Below are 14,246 nucleotides of genomic sequence, written 5' to 3' on the forward strand. Positions count from 1 at the left end.
AACATGCAAATTGAGATCTTAAAGAGAAAAATTATGTAGACAACATGACTCAAGCCCCAGATCAAGCATAAATCTAATTTTCCAATCATGTCCACATTGAGCACCAAAATCTAGGAATCCACCAAGCATCACCACATAAATATTGAGTGACTAATCACGTATCAACATCCCTGTGTAGAGAAAGAATCTCACCTCCTCTCACCATGCACAGAGAATGCATGTAGAACTACAACTATCTCATCTAGTAACACTCCAAAGGAAATAAGGTCTAGAAAATAGCTCCTCTGTAGCTCCACAAAACCACAAGTTATTTTTTCTTGAGCATGTAAAACCTGCAAAACCACTATGTTTGAGAACACCCATGCACATCCATACCCACTTCACATCTGGAAGACTCAAAAGTCTGAAAAACAACCAAACAAATTAACCCAGAACAATGGACTATCATAAATGAGCATCACCAAAGATTTTTAAGGAAAATCTATAAACCCCTTAGATCCAAGGAACATGAATTTGAGCCATGCAAGTAAAATTATCCATAAGGAAAAATTAGATAGGGAACTCCAGACCCATTTGTAGGCCAACTCCTTAACCACCATTAGTACATGCATCTGAGGGAGATAGGTTATCCAGAAGCTTCTAGATCATCAAATGATCAACTTCATAACCTCCATGCATTTAGGGTAACAAAAGCAATACCTTCCAATATTGGGAAAAGCAAGCACCCTGCATAAGCACCTCACTCCATAGGTGAAACAACCTAATCTTCTCCATATTTCTAGGGAGCCACTCACAGACACCCAATATGAAAAATTTGTTGCATGCAACCACAAAGTGTAAAAATAACACTCCATGCATTAGGAATTATTATACTATCAAACAATATCTTCAAATCAACATCATTTCAACGTGACCAACTCTATTTTATCCATCTTAACTATCCTTCAAAATGCGTGGTGTCACATGACTGAAACAACTACAAAACTTCCACTCACCAAAGGATCAATATTAAGTCAATTCCTTCAGATTCCCTCAAGCTTTCCAAGCTAAGAAATATTCACAAAAGGAATACACATAACCCAAAACACAAAGAATCTACACACGCATTGACATGCAAGCACATGCAACAAACATTCAAGTACATGCATCTTACAAAATGCACATGCAAGCAACTTGCAAATCCTGGAACATTGCTCTGATACCAAATGAAGGGAAATTGGGCATCCTAGAACAACCATCTGAGATCAGTATGCACATCCAACATCAAATACAAACACACACTACTATGCCATAAAGAGGAATCAAACACAATTTATTTCCCACATAAACCCTTAGAGGAAAGTGATTGTAATTTTAGATCTTTCTAGATCGAAGAGTAGTTTCAACATCGTGCATACATTTAGATTCAACAACACAGGATCATAAAATAGAAGAAAAAGATAGAATCTAATACAACATAGATTTATCATGGGGAAAACCCTTTCGGGTAAAAAACCCCACTCCAAAATCAAAGAGCCACTATATTATTCAACAACAAATATATAGTTACAATACATTTTTTCAGGCTTTAGGCCTCTACATGGATATTTACATTGTGCTCCATCCTAGAGAAAATCCATCAACATAACCCCTATAAAATGAACTCCTCTCTCTTCTCAACTCCTCTAGCAATTCTTATATTTATAGAGTTTACAATGAAAAAAACAATCTCTTCCCACAAGCATCCACATTCAATGTATCTATGAATGTAATTAAAAACTTCATTTTGCATAAATCTTGCATAAATAATATTTAATACAAATATTATTTATTCCATAAACATAAATCATCTAAGATGAGATAAACAAGCCTTTTGCTAATTTGGAACTTTCCATTTTACTCCAAGCCTATCCAAGTAGAAGATTTGGTCCCACTAAAAATCTTTCCAAAAACGTGCTAAAGAATGCAATTACCTCATGTCACTTGGAAGGGGGTTTGATAAGCTCCTAAGAATTTTACTTCTCCAAAGTTCCCTCCTTGTGCCAAGTGTCACAATTTCCTTTCACCTCAAACCTTGCTACACCCAACTTGCCATCGAGCCCCACAATTAAGCTTTGCACTTTGGAAACTTAATATATTCCATTAAATAAATAAAATAAGCACATAGGACAATTAAAAATAATTAAATAATTTCCTTGGGACTCCTAAGATTGAGGCACCTTATGTTATTATGAGGATCTGATTATTACTGAGACGGGGGGGGGGAATCAGTAATAAAACAAATATGTAACACTTCGAAAAACTGTACCAGTAACTACTCAAACAATCTCTTAAGTTGATTTAACAAACCATTCACTCAAGTCTTCATCAATACGCAAACAAAGTAAAGATATCAAATGCACAAATCAATAATGCATCCACCACATGAACATAAAGTTTTTTCATGTGGAAACCCAATTGGGAAAACTATGGTGGGAATTAGCACCCACAATATATATTTGCACTCTTTTGGAATGCGCCTAGTTAAAGGCCTAGCCTGGTTAAGAGCTTACAATATGGCCGGTTAAGAGCAGACCCTGTTAGGAGTCACCTAGTCAAGGGATTTTGCCTCAACCCTATTAGGAGCTCTACCCTATTAAGAGTAACCTTGTTAGAGGATCTCAACAAATTAATGAGCCACCCGGTGAAGGGGTTTACAATATCAGACCCATTAGGGTCTACCTGGTTAAGGGATTTCAAACAGCTGTAACTGTTAGGGAACAACATGAAAAATGATATGATTACAACACTTCCTTTCTTGATAGTACAAATCATTTTCAACACAACTCTTCTACACACATGCAGACACTTCAAACTGGTTCAGCAATACTTCTTCTCAAACCACTGACACAAAAACCCTTCTCCAACTATCCCTAAATACACTTTTTAGTTAGGGCGGCTACAAAACCTAATTACATCAACAAGATATAATGAATTTACATTTTGCACAGCAAAAAACTCTACCAAAATACATTATATATCATTACAACAAATTTCTAGAAGATTTCCGCCATTGAATGATCACTACTCATCGATTTGATAAGCAATCAAACCTTTGTTACATTCTTCTAGGCACTTTGTTGATTCCCAAGAAATTTGATCCTTGTATGCACTCAAATACCATCTTATCATTACACACGAATTATGACACGTCATCACTAAGTTATGATCATGATAAGATCCACTGCCAAACCTTAAATCATTACTCGTTAAAGATCTGATACTGGTATTCATTCTTCTTCATAGAGTTCATAACATACAATTATAAATGTGTATTCTGATTCACCAAACTTTATACAATTTCAATCACAAAATCATGCCAATGTTATGAACATATATTTTGAATCGCAACACATGAATCTTCTCCAATCGTTCATACCAATCTCTTGATCATCGCTCAGTTCCTATTTACCAGTTGACAACAACTTAGCAGTTTTGTTGTCTAACTGATTCCATTACCGGTTAGGCTATACCAGTTGGTCTAGGTGACCTAGATGACTAAACAAACATGGTTGCCATAAATGACAATACAAATAAAGTCATCAAACAACCTATTACAACTATATCATCATCATCAAGCCAACAATCTGTATCAACTTTATTGGTCTTCTCATCATCAGTTATGCCAACAATTCAGTCATCTTCTCATCTCATCATCTCCATCAGTTATGCCAACACCTTAATCCCAACATTTATTACAAATCTTATAAAAAAACACACATTTAAAGTATTGATAGTGAGGTGTTGATTTCATGATTTAAATGTAAATTATTTGTTGATATGAAGATAATAGAGGCTTTGCAAGGATTGTTTAGAACATACTAGAAAGGCATTTTAAATTGCAAATTAACATTAAGCATTGAAATTTTACGTTTAATGGTGTCAAAAATTACAAATGTGTGTGTTGGTGTGAGTAGTATTGAATGGGGCATTTGAAAAAGGTTCTATTGAAAAGAGTTGTCGAAAACCACTTTATACTGGTACTTTTATTAAAAACTTAGAAATAAAATCTTTGTTATTTGTGGAAAGGGTTGCCATGTGAGTTGAAGTAGATGCTACAACTCTAATTCTTAATGAAAGAATCTAATTCAATAGAGGTATTAAAAGTAAGGGGTATGGAGCCCATATTTGAATATTAATCTATTTTCAATCCATTAAAGATATTGCAATTTATTAATTTTGGCATGAATCGTGAAATATTTATTCATAGGTTATTCTCCTTTGTATTGACTAAAATGTTGGGCTATGATTTTTTCGAGTTGAAAGTAAATTGAATTTATTATAAATGTACTACAAAAACACACATTGAAAGTAGTGACAGTGAGGTGTTGATTTCATAATTTAAATGCCAATTATTTGTTGATATGAGGATAATAGAGGCTTTGCAAGGATTGTTTATAACATAGTAGCAAGGCATTTTAAATTTTAAATTAACATTAAGCATTGAACATTTATGTTTAATGGTGTCAAAAATTACAAATGTGTGAATTGTATAAGTAATATTGAATGGGGCATTTGAAAGGGGTTCTATTGAAAAGAGTTGTCGGAAACCACTTTATACTAGTAATCTTGTTGAAAACTTAGAAATAAAATCTTTGTTATTTTTGGAGAGAGTTTCCATGTGAGTTGAAGTAGATGCTACAACTCTAATTCTTAATGAAAGAATATAATTTAGAAAACATAATAAAAATAAGGGGCATGGAGCCCATATTTGAATATTAACCCATTTTCAATCCATTGAAGATATTGCAATTTATTAATTTTGGCATGAATTGTGACATATATTTATTAAAAGGTTATTCTCCTTTGTATTGACTAAAATGTTGGGCTATGATTTTTTGAAGTTGAAAGTAAATTGAATTTATTACAAATCTACTACAAAAATACACATTGAAAGTATTAATAGTGAGGTGTTGATTTCATAATTTAAATGTAAATTATTTGTTGATATGAGGGTAATAGAGGCTTTGCAAGGATTGTTTATATCATACTAGAAAGGAATTTTAAACTCCAAATTAACATTAAGCATTGAACTTTTATGTTTAATGGTGACAAAAATTACAAATGTGTGTGTTGGTATGATTAGTACTGAATGTGGCATTTGAAAGGGGTTTTATTGAAAAGAGTTGCCGAAAACCACTTTATACTAGTAATTTTATTGAAAACTTGGAAGTAAAATCTTTGTTATTTTAGGAAAGGGTTGCGATGTGATGTAGGAGCACCAGTGTAGTTCTTACCGATTGAGCAGTTTTCAGTGGAATTGCTTGGAGATCGTGGCATTTCTTCTTGTTTGAGAGTTTAGCATTGTGGATTTGGGTTTATTACCTTAAGTTTGTTGTCTTTGTCATGTTAGAATTTCATGGAATTTGGATTTAATCCAGGTCAATTATCGATTCCAGTATTTGCCCAGTTGATATGTTCTTATTAGTTAGTCTGGCAGTGTGTTGAGCAAAGTTGGATCCAGTTGCGGTTGATCTTCATGATTTATGGATCATTGGAGATGTTGTTTTGGGCCTTAGCCAGTATTTTTGGAGGTCCACGCATCATTTCATGCTTTGGATTTGTTCTTAGTGATTTGAGCCGACATGTTACTGCTAGCACGTTTCATGAACTGATTGGTCTTTGGGCCGACTTGATTAAGTTGTCATTATTTGTGGATGGTATAGATGGAAGTTGCGAATCATTTGAGAAGACAAAAGTTAGAAGATAAAAGATGGAGTTTAGAGATCGAGTGAAGATGTAGAACTAGCGAGATTCTGGTCCAGTGGATTGAAGCCGGAAGAGCTAGGGTCCGGGTTAGGGTAGAACTGATAGACTATTTCTAGAAGCTGATCTAGTATGTGGATGATCTACGGATCTTATATTTGTGTTGTAATAATTGTTTGTATCTTGGACTATGATCCAACATGTGACATATGTGATTCTTCAGACTGTAATAAGAATTGTTCATATTGTTTACCGATTGTTCTATCTACTATTCTTGGCATTGTTTTACTGGTTACTGGTATATTTTGCAGGGTGTTTGTGTTAGGCTACAAGGATGGGTTGTCCTTCATTGGATCTCCCTACCTTGACTGCATCACGATGTGAGTTGAAGTTGACGTGACAACTCTAATTCTTGATTAAAGAATCAAATTGAACAAAGGTATTAAAAATAAGGGGTATGGAGCCCATATTTGAATATTAATAAAGTTAAAAAGTTTTATTTTTTAAGACACAATTTATATCTAGTTTATTTATAACTTGTAATATTTACATTACAATGGGTTTCACAAGGAGTATAGGAAAGACAATTAAAAAGGTCTAACATATATTTTTAATTTTATTTTGGTAAAAATGTATTGATTATACAGATATAAAATCTCTTTTGTGTTTTTGAAAAGACAAAAAAATTATTATTTAGATAAAAAAAGTTAAGAATAATTGCAATCAAGATAAGTTTAATAACCAATTTAAAAAAATTACAAAAACAGTATTTTATTGAAGTATATATTGTGCTAAACAAGAATGCATGTCAAAGTAATTTATTGTCTGGAGAAAAAATTGTTGAGATCCAAGAACACTAACAGGAGGGGTGAACTAGTGTTCTGTCAGTTAGAATATTTTTAACCTTATTAACAAATTCACTTATTAACTAGTATGCATTAAAAAAAGTAACAACAAGTAATAGCAATGCAACCACAAGAACCAACACCATAACACAAATATTTATATGTGGAAAACCTCAAAGAGGAAAAACCACGACGAGATTGGTGACCCACAATATCTATCCACTGGCCAAATGAATAAATATTATAGGAAGGGCCTACACATGTAGGAAGGTACACTACCTAGAGCACACTTCTCATCACAAAGGAGCCTCACTGACTACAGATATGAAATACTTAATTACAAACAAAATCTGAACTCTGAATGTGCATCTGGCATGTTGGATGAGTTCCGGTTTATGCACTATCTGTACCCGTTTATACTATAACCTCCCTTACTAGTAACTTAGATCGCTCTCCAATCCTCTAGATAAATAACCAAGACCGACTACAGATCTTTACATTTGCATCTTGTCGAACAAGATCTCTCTTGCATAACATCACATAACCTATCACATCTCTATATATCCAAAATGACCTAATCGGACTGACTTTATACCCATTTACATGCATAAACATAAATGTCTTATGTTGGCTTACAATAATATTTCAAAAGATAAGAGACATGTCGGCCCAGAAAAAATATAAACGTAAAACTATATGATTGTTTCCACTTCCACATTTGCCAGATCAATCTCCTATGTCAGGCTTAGAATACCAGTTCCAAGTTTGCTAGTTACATGCCTGCCGATTCCCAGAATTCTAGTGATTTGAATGTCAGCTACCATGATCACCGAATCTTCCATGAAGTGTGTTGCCATAAATGACAACTCCTAGAACTCAGATGAGTGTCAATTGCCAACAATCTCCCCCTTTGGCATTGTGGCAACACTCATGTGAAAAATGGATCGTTGAAGTGTTGTATCGCTTCCTGTCCAAAATATGATCTCCCAAAGTTGGTCATAGAAGGATGATCCCCCTGAGCTATACATTACTTCTTATGTCCCTTAATATTTCACATCCAACCTCTCCCCCTTTGACAACAATGCCAAAGGTTGGGGCAAAGAATAAGAAATGAATGAAATTATGTACAAATAAAAATTATGATTACCGGATCTAGATGTACTTGAAAATATCTGGATAAGCACCCTTCAAAAATACCAAATAAGTATCCCAACCAGTCTTTAAAGTTCTCAAAATTGATACAAACCCATTTAGAATGTAAACATGCAATTATCTTCTGTTAGGGCATATTCATCTAATTTATACATTCCCACTTATGAAGTAACAAAGTATTAAGCTAGGGACTTACCAAGCCTCTTAATTCTCTGGCCCGCAAGATTAACTTGTCATTTTCCTTCTCCAAGGCTTAAATTTATAACTCTAAAAAAAAAATTTGACCATCAACAGAGTTGGTCAATGACTCACTACCATAAAAAATGACTACAAGTTGTTCCAACTTGTCCTTATCCGCCTTAATTTTACTATCCATGTGTGTTGTTAGTTTGGCTATGTTAGTGCAAGACCAGTATATACGACTACATTGGTGAAGTGCTTCATCAATCCTTGTAATTTCTTCTATTAGCTTAGCTTTGTCTAATGTGATCATATTATCATAGGTGACCTTCCTAGCTACATTATATGTTATCACCAACTACGAGTTTGACACTTGTTGAAGAGTTTTGTACTCTTTTGCAATGTGCTTAGTCAAACCTTTCAACTTACCAGAGGGACTTGAAACCTAATCTATCTTGCATTCTAGTGCAAGTTGCTGCAAAATTGGAATTGCCTACTCAATAACCTGCTTATCCTCTGATCCTTCTTTCTTCAATTTCTAAGTTGCAACAAACATTAATTCAAAATTGCTCTGCTGCTCAATATTCTTTTTCTCAAAATGACCAAAATCTTCTTGACCGGATGAGTCAAGTGCCAACAATGAGGGGCCAACAATCAGTGAAGGTGTCAATACCCTTAATTTAGTTTGTTCAACATGTTCTTTCTCCTCTTCCTTCTATTTTACTTTATCATTTACCTTCTCCTCAGCACCAGTGGCTTTGCCACTTGGTGTAGTTATTTCTGCTACTTCTACCTCATGAATTTCAATTGTATCAACATCAATTACTGGAGAAGGATTGTCCTCAATATTATCTACCGGTTTATTGATCTCTACATCATGTACATGTGTTATTGCTGGAGGAATGTCTCTAGTTATTTTCTATTTCAAAACCTATGCATCTTCACCCAGTATGCCTTTACCCTTAGCATCAACCATGACGTCTAGAATGTCAGACTTAGGAGGTGTATCCGGTGATGTAAAGAAACCTGGTTTATCAACAAAGAATTTAATCTATGCCTCATGGGTTTCCTTGACTATTTCATTCACTCTACCCACCATAAGACTTATATGCCTGTGTCTACTCCAGAAAATCATTTTCTTAGCAAAATCTTGACACTGCTACATCTCATCTCTAGTAATAGAACCACAAACAATCAACAATTCCCAAACCTTTATATATTTATCTTCCTCAATAGCACATAATCTCCTAGCATCTAACTTTTTATATAAATCTGTCGGTATTTTCTTTTCAATCTCAATTAATGTTTTCTTAAATATATCTATGTATAACAGAACTGCTTCTTCTATCTCCTTTTGTTCTTTACCATCCATATTGACATAATAATGTTGTATATTACTCAAAAAACCATTGTTTGTAATTTGATCAATTAATTCAACAACAAAAAGAGTACCAATAACCTTAATACTTTTTCCAGATTCAAGAGATGTATCCAGATCTGATTTCTTCTTCTTATCGGGGGTGGGAGCAAACTCCTTGACTAGTTTTATTTTCTCAGTAAGATTATTCTCCTTCAAAATTTTCTTTTGAGCTATCAGAGTAGTGACATTATTTTTCTACAACTTCCCTTCCTTAGGGTTCTTCCTCTGAATTCTTATATAGATCTTACGAGTCTTCGCAGGTTCTTCCTCAATCTTAGAACCAGATGCAATAGGGGCAATTAAGGTCTCCAGTTTCTTCCTCTTTATTATACCCTTATCACTTCCTGCTTCCGAAGAAGCCTATATTGCTGCAGGAGGAGATGTCTCTGGTAGACCTATGATTTGTTTAATCTCAGAGGACATCTTCTGGACAACCTGTCCAACCTTCTTTATGTGTCCTTCCCATTTCTTTTTTTTTAAACCTATTTGCACTTTTGATTCCTTCTTCTTTGCTTTGCAATTCCAAAAAATTTCTCCTTCTCATCAACCGGGGCATCTATAAGCATCTTGACATAAAGATCCAAGATATGTGCATCAGCCTCATAGCCCATTTTAGTAACCCAGATTGTTTTAGGCTACACTACCTACATTATAGTTTCACCCTTTTTGACCATGAAGCATATATTGGTAGAGTATTTATCAACTATATGCTTAGGAATCCTTTCCCTCTTCATTTATTTCTAAAATGCTTTGAAATAACCCCACATAATGGATTATCTATCTGGTCCCAAATTCCTCAAGGCATCCTTAATTTGTTTTCCCACCAATATATCAAAGGCCCATTGCCTCTTACTAGATCCTAGTATCTCATTTAAAAACAAAAGCATTAAACAAATAATGAGATTTCCATACCAGAATGTACCTTTATTTTCTCCCTTAATCTTTCCCAAATTCAAAATCAATTCATCGCACATCCATTGACATAGATCATATTTCTCATTTTCTTTTACCATCTTGTGTGCACAGTAGATACATAAACTAGAAATAGAGTTCAACTGGTTGGATTGAGTTACCTTTTATCTAATTACCATTCTTGCAAATTGAACATCTTTGTCCTTTATGGTACTAATCTGCATTGATCGGTTGTCAAAGGTGTCACCGGTTAGCTTGTTCACTTCATTGTTCAAAATCTCCCTCTTTCTCAGTGTCTGTCTGACCTAGGGTAAATTGGTGATAGCACAAATCACCTCCTTGGTGATTTTGTAGGGTCGTTCAAGCCACATGAACTCACCATGGACTCGGCTCAGCACGTACCGAATCATCTCATCCTTGAACTTGGGCATCTCCAGAATATTGGTGAAACCCTGATCCTTCAGAATTTGAAATTTTGGTTTGATCAAACCATCCTTGTTCAACAAAGTGGACATGTATATTGACTAAATCTCTAATCATCCCAAATCCTCTAGAGTATAGTGAATCTAGGCTCTCACATCTTCCACATAGAGAACTCCATCAGGAACCCTAGAAAATGTGTTGATTAAGTCATTGACCTTTGCAATTTGGGGGCATTTCTTGAATTCAAGACGTGGATGATCCTTAATGTCCACCACAATAGGGGTAGCCACATCTATTGGAGCGGGAGTAGATCCAAAATCCATTTTGATTTCAAAAAAGTATCTTGAAAATAGAGAAAATACCTCTCAATCTATGCTGATGAAAACCCTAGAAAATATGCTCTGAAAATACTAGAAATTGCTAGAAAATGCTCTTAATCGCCTTTGATTGCCTTAAATGTGCTCTTCTTCACTCTGAGTGTTGTGTGATCAAAATGAAGAAACTTTTCCCTTTTATTCTGCTAAACCCTAATTTCTTATTGACATTGATTCATGTCGGCATATCATACTAGATACAAAATCCATCATCTCGGTATCAATAATCCTTCAGACTGACTTCTCCAAGATCTGAAACAAGCTTTTAGACCATTACTAGGGGCAATGTAGGATTTGTCATTAATTTTCCTCCCCCTAAGGTTAATGCCTTAGTTACCAGATGAATTTCCTGCCAACGTAGGAACATTTTGCTCTGTCAGCTGAGTAACCAGGGAATTTGCCTCTACCGATTGATCTTTAGACTTCCTAACCCACTATTTTGCATGAGCTTGTTGGATTTCATCAACCTTTTTCTTTCTCTTCTCATTGGATGTGTCATTCCTTTTCAATGTATTCTTTCTTTCACAATATTTGGCAATGTGTCCTATTTTGTTGCATGCATAGCAAGTAACATTGTTCTTCTGAATTACCTTATTGTATCCTTGATCATTCCTTGAACTATATTGATTATCCATATGTCCAAACTTTCCACATGCATGGCATCTCACATTCATTCTACAATCTTATGTCCTATGACCATACTTTTTACAATTTGAACATTGATCAGGAACTTAATTATTATTCTGATTTGCTCCATTTCTGCATTGACTTTCTCTATGACCCAACTTATTGCAAACAAAGCATCTACCATTAAATTTTTGAGCATTGGGTTGTCTTACCAGTGATTTCTGTTTTTGGTTGACCTTCTAAGAAGATGTATCATCATGATTTGCAATACCAGAGATTTCTATATGCTCAAATCCAAGACCTATAGTGTCTGTAGTGTCTCTTTGATCCTTCAATAATTCATCAAGCTTTGCAGAATTGGCCTTAAACCTGTCTTTGTATTCATTTGCAGCATCCAGATCTCCTCTTAGGATTGTTATCATTCTTTCCAAGTCTTTCTCATTGTTCTGTGATTGCACCAATTTAGTTCTCAACACATCATTCTCATGTGCCAATCTAATGCATTCCTTAGATTTGTCTTTCAGAGATATAGCAAGATTTTCTTCATTCTTCTTCTGGTCTTCAATCTCCTTGGACATCCTCATGGTTATGACTTGCATTTCATTCTTCATGACACCATTCTCCTAACTCAGCTTCTAACATAATTCCTTAAGGGTATTCTTCTCTTCATCATCCAGACTTTGTAAGAGTTCCTTCCTTTAAGCTTGAGCAGATTATAACCTCCAGAGAGTTTTTTAGTGGAGAATCTTCACCAATTGGCAAATTCTGCATGAATAGTCTTGGGCACCATCGTGGTCAAATCTCCTAAAATTTTGGGGTTAACGACACACTGTTGAAACTGGCTTCGCCAATGACCACACCCCATCGACATGCATGCCCGTAATATTCACCTGGAATCACTCGAACGTGGGTATTAGATCACCTTTGCTATTCACCAACACTAGTTAAACGACCACGTACCCAAGACCTAATTCACCAATGGTAAATTACATGTTCACTGCATGTGTCAGCCAAATTTGCCAATATCAAATAAAACATTATAAGCATTCGAGGGCCCATTTCGCCCTGCTTAAATTAAATGTTCATTGCATGCCCGCACAATTTGCAAAAAATGCAATTAAATTAAATGTTTATTGGCAATTACGATGCTCGAGCCCCATGCAATTCACCAAAAATGCAATCATGGATTGCTATAAATACACTATTTCTTACACTCTTTCTTACAATTTGTTCATGTCTGATTAGTAAATTGGGAGCTCTCGGAGTCTCGAGTCTCGATTCGCATTCTGCAAATTGAGTTGGAAAGTCAAAGTTCATTGTAGGGTGAAGGGCCAGAGTTACACTCCTGCAACACAGAACTAGGCATTCATTCTTGATTCCTGATTCAAAGAATTGAGAAGGCATAAAGGTGAGTAATCATTTCTTCATACTTGATAGTTGATAGTATTAGTTTTAACTTTTAATTCATAGTGAGAGGTCAAGACTCAAGATGTCACAATTAGACATGGGTGAGATTCCTCAAGGTGGTGAAGGGATTGGGATGTCAGACAAGGGTAAGACTCCTCAGGGTAGTGAAACTAAAGGGATTGGGAGGCCATCAAAACACCCAAAACTTAAACTTAAAGATAGTACCATAAAGTCTTTTTTAGGAATTGGCAAAGTTTATGGTCCATCAACCTCTGCAGTTGCAGAACCCATTCACAGTAACTCACCACCACCAGTACCACAAGGTGGGATTGTCATTGAGTTAAATGCATCAAATGAGGATGACAATATCGACACGGTAGAAAATTTTCTAAGGGATACACACAATGAGATACCATTGGTGAATGCAAATGCTAGTACTGAAGATGATGTTGGTAGGAAGAAAAGAAAAAGGAAAGTAAAACTGGGGTGAGAGTGGGAGATGACAAGGAGTTTTAAGATTGATTGGGTAGCAAAGTACCCATTCATTGAACCAGTCCCAAACAATGATGAACAACCAATAGAATGCAAGTGTAAGATTTGTAGCTAGAAAAATAAAAGACGGAAGAAGATGCAGCTAAAGCTTGACACCATAGAAAAGCATATTGGTAAGGTTTATGAAAAATAGATCATAGATGGAAAGGAAACACGAGTAGTAAGATGGAAATCAAAGGAAGAATGTCTTCATGTTAAGTATGATATGGAATATGAAGAGCATAACCACAAAATGACACTAATTCGTAATAGTGGATTTGGAAATACAATCAAGGCTGGGCTTGAATATGCAGCGAAAGATACAAACCTAGCAAAGACTGTTCAGATGAGTGTTGTTTTTCATATTATGTCGAGAGAGTGTCCTATGAAAGATTTCCCAAAATTTAGTAATTTATTATCTTTTTTGAATGTTCCTCACTATCCTATGTCACATTGGTCAATAAACGCTGGATGGGAAATGGCAAACTGTCTCACTGAGGTGGAAAAGGAAAATTTACAAGAGAGTGTAAAAGAGTCAAATTTCATTTCATTATCCATAGATGAAGTTACTACGATAGATAAAACTACTTGGGTTTGTATGCATGTGTATACTGTAAAAGAACACGTCTACTTAGCTCATCTACTCTGTGT

Source organism: Cryptomeria japonica, chromosome 1, assembly GCF_030272615.1.
Source record: "Cryptomeria japonica chromosome 1, Sugi_1.0, whole genome shotgun sequence".
NCBI classification, from domain to species: Eukaryota; Viridiplantae; Streptophyta; class Pinopsida; order Cupressales; family Cupressaceae; genus Cryptomeria; species Cryptomeria japonica.